This window comes from Urocitellus parryii, chromosome 14 (genome assembly GCF_045843805.1).
Source record: "Urocitellus parryii isolate mUroPar1 chromosome 14, mUroPar1.hap1, whole genome shotgun sequence".
NCBI lineage: Eukaryota > Metazoa > Chordata > Mammalia > Rodentia > Sciuridae > Urocitellus > Urocitellus parryii.
The window spans coordinates 16,497,876-16,505,571 of record NC_135544.1 but is presented as its reverse complement, the minus strand read 5'-3'; the positions used below and the strand labels follow the sequence as shown (position 1 = coordinate 16,505,571).

Genomic DNA, 7,696 nt, shown 5'->3' with positions numbered 1-7,696 from the left:
ACTCCCAGGTAATAGCTCACCACTCCATAGGTGCTCCTCCTGCTGCCAGGCTAAGCCTCCATTAGCACTTGCAGCCTCTGTTACTTTTTATAGTAGCTATTAGCACCAAAGTGTGTGACTCAGAGTGGACTGCTCACTGTGTCTTTTGTGTAGATGCCACCATATAGCTTCAACCTCTTACTCTGCATGGACAGGCTTCCACTCTGCCTCTTCCATCCCCAACACATCAGGGTCATGGGAAGTGAATTACTAGGTGCTGAAGGACTGGGAAAAACATGGAAGAGTCTTCGTAGCTTCTCATGAAAGCAGTAACTCACTGTCCACCCAGATTTGCAGCCCTGTGGTCAAGCAGTCCTGGCCTCAAGCAGGGGCTCTATAACTTTAATGACCAACTGGGACACATCCAAGTCCTAGAGACAGCCATCCACTGTGAAGCCCTCTAAGATCTGGGTCACCTTCTGGCACCATTTCTCATAGTATTGAAGGACTTGGCACGTATAGATATACAAAATATCTCTTTTTGCAAATAATATCACATTCAACAAAAACCAACACCTAAAATCAGTTCAATGCGGTACTCGCATGGAAGCATTAAATGAACAGCATTGTAATTATGTTCCCTTTTAGGCATATTATCAAATAATATCAATGTAAGTCAGTTTTAATGCATATTCAGAGCAGAGTCTGTGGGTCCCAGAGGTACATTCCTATAATCCCAATGATTTGGAAGCTGAGTCATGAGAGTCACCAGTTTGATGCCAGCCTGGGCAACTATCAAGACACTCAGCAAACAAATGAAACCCTGTCATAAAATAAAAAGGACTGGAAATGTAGTTCATTACTAAATTGCCCAAGGGTTCTTTATTTTAAAAAACAAACAATAAAAAGCAGTGATCTCTGTAGCCCTCCAATGCTAGAATACATTGGCATGATTAAATTTATGTTATCCCACAGCATTGTTTTTTTTAATTGAAAAAGCACAAAGATAGCCAGATGTGGTCCCACATGCCTGTAATCCCAGCAGCTCAGAAGGCTTAGGCAGGAGGATGTGGGTTCACAGAGAGCCTCGGCAACTTAAGGAGACCCTAAGGAACTCAGAGAGACCTTATCCTTAAAAAATATGACATGCTGGAGATATGGCTCAGTGTGTTAACACCCTTGGGTTTGGTCCCCAATACAAAGAAGAAAAAAAAAAGCACAGAGATGAGTTAATGTTGGATGTTTTTAAAGTGAATGATAGTCTGTTACCAGTTGTGTTTAAAACACATCATAGAAAAACATAAGCAGAGGGAGATCTTACCAGATTGAGAAGCAGTCACCCTGGTATCCACCAGCATGACACTCATTTTCTCCTAGGCCTATACTTTCCTTTAAATGATCATAGTAACTTACAATTTAGGGCAGACCATCTTTCCTCATGCCAGTGACTCCCTAGGAACTTTACTGTCTGCAGTCCATTTCTTTTTCTGAAAGAAATCTCAGGACCTGAGGTCTTCCACATTGACCTGGGTCCTGGTCCTATATTGGCAACAGCCAGCCTGACTGGTGTCAATTCCTGCTCACCATTTCTGTCCCTGAGGGTCCTGACACACATGATTGTCTGTTTGTCTCCACCACAATGTTTGTCTCTAAAATGCTGAGGAGAGACATTTTATTCTCTTGCATGGCATTTGCTCTTCTAATCCAGGTACCCAGAGAATTTTTCTTTTCTTAAGATTTCACAAGAATATCCCTTCCTATGAGACAGAAATTCTAAGTCAGGGCTCAATATTTTCTTAAAGAACTCATTCCAGAGGTTTATAATTTTATTTCAAAGAAATGAATGCTCATTTTAATATTTGCTTTGTGACTCTGCTGTGCTTTTACTTTTATACATATATCAGCTCTTCTTCAGCTAACCTTGTTTTTAAGACATTTCTCAAGTCTTTTTCCATCCCCCGCTTAATGGGGTGTGAAACTGTTCCCCTCTTTCACTTTCACTTGTATAAGCAACAGTCCTTCCCTGGGTTTCTGGGGTTTACTCTTCATTGCTGAAGTGATTTTTCTGTTTGCTATTTCTCTCCTGAGTTCCTGACCACTCATTTCTCAGTCCCTTTCATTCCCCTGCATTCTCTAATATTTTCCTTAGTGCCTTTGACCTCGTTTTTGAAAACTGCCTTGCACACTCACTAGGTGACACCAACACTGAGGGCTGCTGAGTTCTGAGCTGCTGTCACTCTGTGCTTCTTCCTGTTTCCCCTCCACACCTCCATTGCAACTGGAATCATCTGTGCCTGGTTTTCAAATAAAATGTTTTCTTTTTTATTTTTTTATGAGCATCAGAATTCAGTGAAGCTCTTCCATCCTAACAGAGCTTCACTCCAAGGTTTCTCTGTAATGTTTGCTAAAATACCAACTTCCTTCCTTCCTATAGTTCTTGACTCATTCAGTATGAGTCTCTTGTCATTACCTCCATTGCATCTGTCATTCTGTAGGGTGGTCCTGTACCTGATTAGAGTTTCTACATATGAGACTCTCTTAGAATGGGACAACTCCAGCCACTGTCCAAAATGTGTTGTCATTCCCTTTATCTGAGAATTCTTTTCCAGAACCATTTATATTACTTAGCTTTCCAAAGACATATCAAAATCTACATGGTCTCTGAATCATTGATTTTACTTTATTATCAGTACTCCATAAAATGATTTAGTTTGTTCTAATATATGTCAGTCACAAAGTTACTTGTTTTAATGTTCATATTTTGGTCACTTGATTCTAGAGTTTTATAACAAATATTTTCATTTCTAGATGTATCTATTTAAAATGTGATTTGGTTTTAGCGGTGTGAGTTTATTCTTAGTGTGTGGCTGTTACTTCTGTGAAAAATTTTGATTCCCAGACTAGCAGGTTCAGGCTCATGTCCACCTGCAACTCTATCAACTCATGGTGTTTTCAGGCACATACAGCAGGCTCACCCCAATGCCTCAGGTAAGTCACAACCTCCCCAAAGATTGTCCTCAAATACTTATCCCTGTGATACTTAAGAGTGTTATTTCATCCAGGCATAGAGGCATATGCCCCTTGGAGGTTGAAACAGGAAGATTGCAAGTTCAAAGCCAGCCTCAGCAATTTAGCAAGGCCCTAAACCACTTAGTGAGAACCTGTCTCAAAATAAAAATCAATAGACAAAAAGAGCTGGGGATATGGCTCAGTGGTGAGTGAGTACAATCCCTGATACTTAAAAAGAAAATTAAAAAGTAGTATTCTTTCAGAAATAACTTCTGATTTAAAAAACTTATTATTTTTCTTGTATTTCAAGATTATGGCCACATGCAAAAACATGTCACCATTTGACACCCAGAATAATATTCAGCCTTCAAAATGCAGGAAATCATGTCATTTGAAACCCCAATGAGCTCAGGAGACATTATTCTAAGTGAAATAAGCAAATGTAGAAGGTCATGCTATATGACCTCAATGAAGTGTAAAATCAAAACTAGTTTCTCTCTAGAAGCAGAAAGCAGGTGGTTGCCAGGAGCTTGGGGTTTGGAAAAACAGGACCTGTTGCCCAAAGAGTACAAAGTTTCATTTATGCAGAATGAGTGAATTCTGGACCCCTAACCTATAGCCAAGTCCCTATAGTCATTAAAACTCTGTTTCATACTTAGAATGTAGTGGTGAGTGGGTGGATAAGTTAATTAGCTTCATTATAGTAATTATTGTATAAGATATATGTATATCAAAACATCACATTGTATTATTTTTTTCTTAAGCAGTTTTTTTTTAACTCAAGGTATGACGACAAGTACAAAAAATCCTTTTAATCAGGTTACTGTATCAGTCAATACAAAAGGAGAAACCACTACAGTATGAAGAGATATACAAATGACTAAAGTATACAACTCCGATATTTAGACAATTTGAAATGGGGAAGTTGGCTTCTTTTACATGTGCTAAATTTTCCTGTAATAGGACAAGTAATATGCAGTGCTCTAAATATGCATAATCATGAAAACAAAGGACAGTCTTAACACTTATACTATTAGCATAACAGACTCCATTGCTACTATTTAACAGTCTTAGCCAACACATGTCTATTCCCTTTCCTGGTTTTAAGGACAATTTTTTCTAAGGAATACTAGAGCAGCAAGAACCTGGGGTTGTAGCTAAGGCAGGGGGCTCCAGCATGATCTGGTCTTTCTCGAACTGAGGAATTTCACCCAGGAGTTCCCAGAAAAGTAACTTCCCTGCCTTATGTTGGCTCAAACAAACCCATAATTCATACACAGCTTCCAATAGTGCACTCCAAATCCCACAGAGATGACACAGAAGGAGGTGAATGGAAATTATCAGGCTATATTCAAATAGGAAATTTGTCTTCAGGAATAAAAGGAGAGCAAATAAAATAGTAATTTTCTGGGGGAAAGTGATAGCCATATTTTCTTTGATTCTCTAATCTCATGTGAGATAAAATGCTAAAATTATACCTTGGTTTCAGAATTTGGGGTCCATTTATGTTTATGTGATACCATAGGACAACTATATTATAAATAATAGAGGTGGGAAGGATCTATATGACTTAGTAAAGCTTCTACATTTTGTTTTTGTTGATATAAAAATCAGAGTGGACAAGTAAATGAGACAAGGAAAGGGAATAAATCAAGACTATTACTATACTATAGGGGACTAGGCCAGAGCCCAGTCGGTGCTCTTCTGCACTGAAACCAAGCAGGAGTGTTCCCACGCACAGATGGGAGCCAGTGCAGAAGCACCAGAGGACGTATGGACAGAGGTGGGTCCAGCACACTGAGCTCTTCCCGAATTGGCAAGTATTTCTCTCTGTGATCAGGCCATGGCCATCTGTTCACTAACTGGGGCCACTGAAATTAGGCTCTCATGGACCCATAGGCACTGGGACTCAGGGATGCTGATTTATTTCATCCATGCCTACACTTCCAAGGGATGTCCCCCAGGGCTTTTAGTAAGACATTTTGAGGCTGGCAAAGCCACCCTGAAACTTCGCATAACGGAGGTGCAGGAAAAAAAAGATTTCATTTATGAATTTTTAAAGTGAATGAGAAAATAAAGAACAAGGCCCTGGGTTAGAGTTAAGAGGAACTTTCAGGTTTCCTTGGGCACTTGTACTGGGAAAATATTAACTCTCTTTATATTGTGAAATAATTTGCACAATTAGTGTGATTTCCAGAACAACTAAAAATAATGACAAGAGTCTTTCCAGGCACCTGGGGGAGCTTGCATCCTGCCTGACTCAGCCCAGGAGCAGGGCAGCTGCTCTCTCAGCTGCTGCCCACCTCCAGAGCCCTGTTGTCTCTCAACACTATGAGAAGAGGGAGCCTACAGAAGGTGGTGGGGTCAGCCACACAGCATGGTCTGGAGTGCACTGTGGCTGGCGGGAGGTCTATGTGGTTGGCTGCAGCAGAGACAGCAGCCATGGAGGACATTTGCACTAGTACAAAGTGGTGGTGCTCAGCTCCTATGGGGTCAGCAAATCTGCTCTGACTGAGCAGTTTGTGAGGATCAGCACTTTTATCCAGAAATAGGACCCCAACATTGAAGACTTCTACCACAGAAGATGGGGTGAATTCTTCACCATCGGTGATGCAGATCCTGGACACCACTAGCACCCAGCAGTTCACATCCCTGGGGGACCTGTATATCAACTACAGCCAGGGCTTCGTCCTCCTGGACAGCATGGTCAACCAGCAGGGTTCCAAGACATCAAGTCCATTTGGGACCAGATCATCTAAGTGAAGCATTATGAGAAAGTGCCAGTCATCTTGGTTGGGAACAAAATGGACATGGAGAGTGAGGGAGAAGTGTCCTCCAATGAAGGCAGATGTCTTGCTGAAGAGTGTGGCTACCTCTTTATACAGACTTCTTCTAAGAGTGAGATCATGGTGGACCAACTCTTTGCAGAAATCCTGAGGTACATGACTTATGCTGCTCATCCTGACAAAGATGACCCGTGCTCCAGAACCTCATGGATGCTGGAGACTGGCACTCTGTCCCTGCATCTGATGTGTACCCCAATTTGTGGAGATGGGATTCGAGGCAATGCTGCCCATCTGATGGAGGTTCCCAGAACTAGTAAGCACCCCATATTATGGTCCAAAGTTGTTCTGGGAGGCAGGAGGAGACTGGAAGATGACAGCCTTGGAAGGAGAGGTGGTATCCATGGGCTCATCAGCTGCAAGCTTTGAGTGTGATGGTGCAGAGGCTCTCCTTGCCAGGAGGGAGGCCAGTGCTGGTTCATAGCTGGGATCACAATGAGCAGGAGGGCATTGCAAAAAGAGGTTCTCCATTGCTTCCCAGAATGGCACACTGAGGAGTGGTTGGTGGTACACAGGAATTGTTCAAATTGGAGTTGGAACAGGAGAGTTGAGGTGTTGAGGAACCACTGGAGAATGATCCATTTGCTGGTTGCCTGTGCTACCTAGCACCCTAGACCTGGGGGCCTGGACTGGAGCTATCATTGGAGATGGAAATATCACTGCCATAGAAGAGGGAGTAGTGTCCATGGCCATGTCCTTAGGCTGCAGAGTGTGATGCCGAGTCAGGTGAGCAGAGGACTTGGCTGTTTTGGTGGGAGAGACACTTGTAACAGTTAAGTTCTGGCCATAGCTATTGGGGTTGTGGTTAGAAGGGACCAGAGTGGGGTTTGGAATGGAATGAGGAGGAGGAGGACCAAGAGGAGCAGCAAGAGGAGAAGCAAAGGGAGGAGGGTTAGGAGGAGTAGAATCAATACACATGGAGGTTGGAGATTCCATTCTGCAGGGGGTAGTCTTGAAGAGAAAAGGCACCTGGGTATGAGGTGTGGGAAGGAAAAGAATGGGAGGTGCCACATCTCTTGTAAGGAGAACAAGATGGTGAAACCAAGTAAGGGTAACTCCCACCTTGGGACTGGGCCTCAATGGAGAAAAAGGGTTAGTAGGATGAGGCAGAGGAAGGGAACTAGGTATTTCCCTTTCATTATTTGGCAGGGGGGAGGTAAATGGACAGGCAGGTTAAGGGGCATGGCATCCTGAAATTCCCACTGCTTGTTTGCAGGAATAGCAGGGTTCTGAGTTGGTCCATGGGTGGGGTCAGTGAATCTGTAATGAAACTGTGGATCCCAGCTGGGAAGCAAGAATGGACAGGCAGAGTGGTGGTGCAGGCCTCCACACCTTCTCTTCTACCCTCCAAGACCTTGATATCATCCTCCACCTTCTTCTTTGCACCTGGAACCTCCCTCAGCCGTGTGCCTACGTCTTCCTTCAGACACAGAAGAGGCTTCATGGCAGCTGGGGGCAGCCAACCTCCATGCCAGGGTAGGGACAGCAGAAGGGCCATTGGCATGGGCTTCTTTTTCTTTTTGGACCTCCATGCATCAGCTCTCGGTGGAGGACAGCTCTCTGATGGACCACAGGAAAGTTTTTGGCCCTGTACTTCCTTGGTTGAGCCCTGGTAGCCTGGCGAACAGGGAAACTGGTGTTTGTCCAGCCTTTCCTTGGCCCACTTGTCTGGATGTGAGAAGCTGCCCAGTTCTCCTCCTGGAGCACTGCAGACTCTGCATCAGCCTGAGCCATGGTCAGCATTCCTGCTGCAAGTCTGTGGAAGCTGTACTTGGCAGGTCTCCTACAAAAGAAATTCTTGGGATACACCTAGGCCCTCTCTTGAAATTTGTTTCCCTCCCAGAGCCCAGGTCTGGTCCCCAGGG

The 7,696-nt window shown here is 43.5% G+C and overlaps 1 pseudogene; it reads left to right on the top strand.

The window, feature by feature from the left end:
• Positions 1–2,958: 2,958 nt before the first annotated feature.
• On the top strand, positions 2,959–6,200 carry LOC144250058 (ras-related protein Rap-2a pseudogene; annotated as a pseudogene).
• Positions 6,201–7,696: the final 1,496 nt, after the last annotated feature.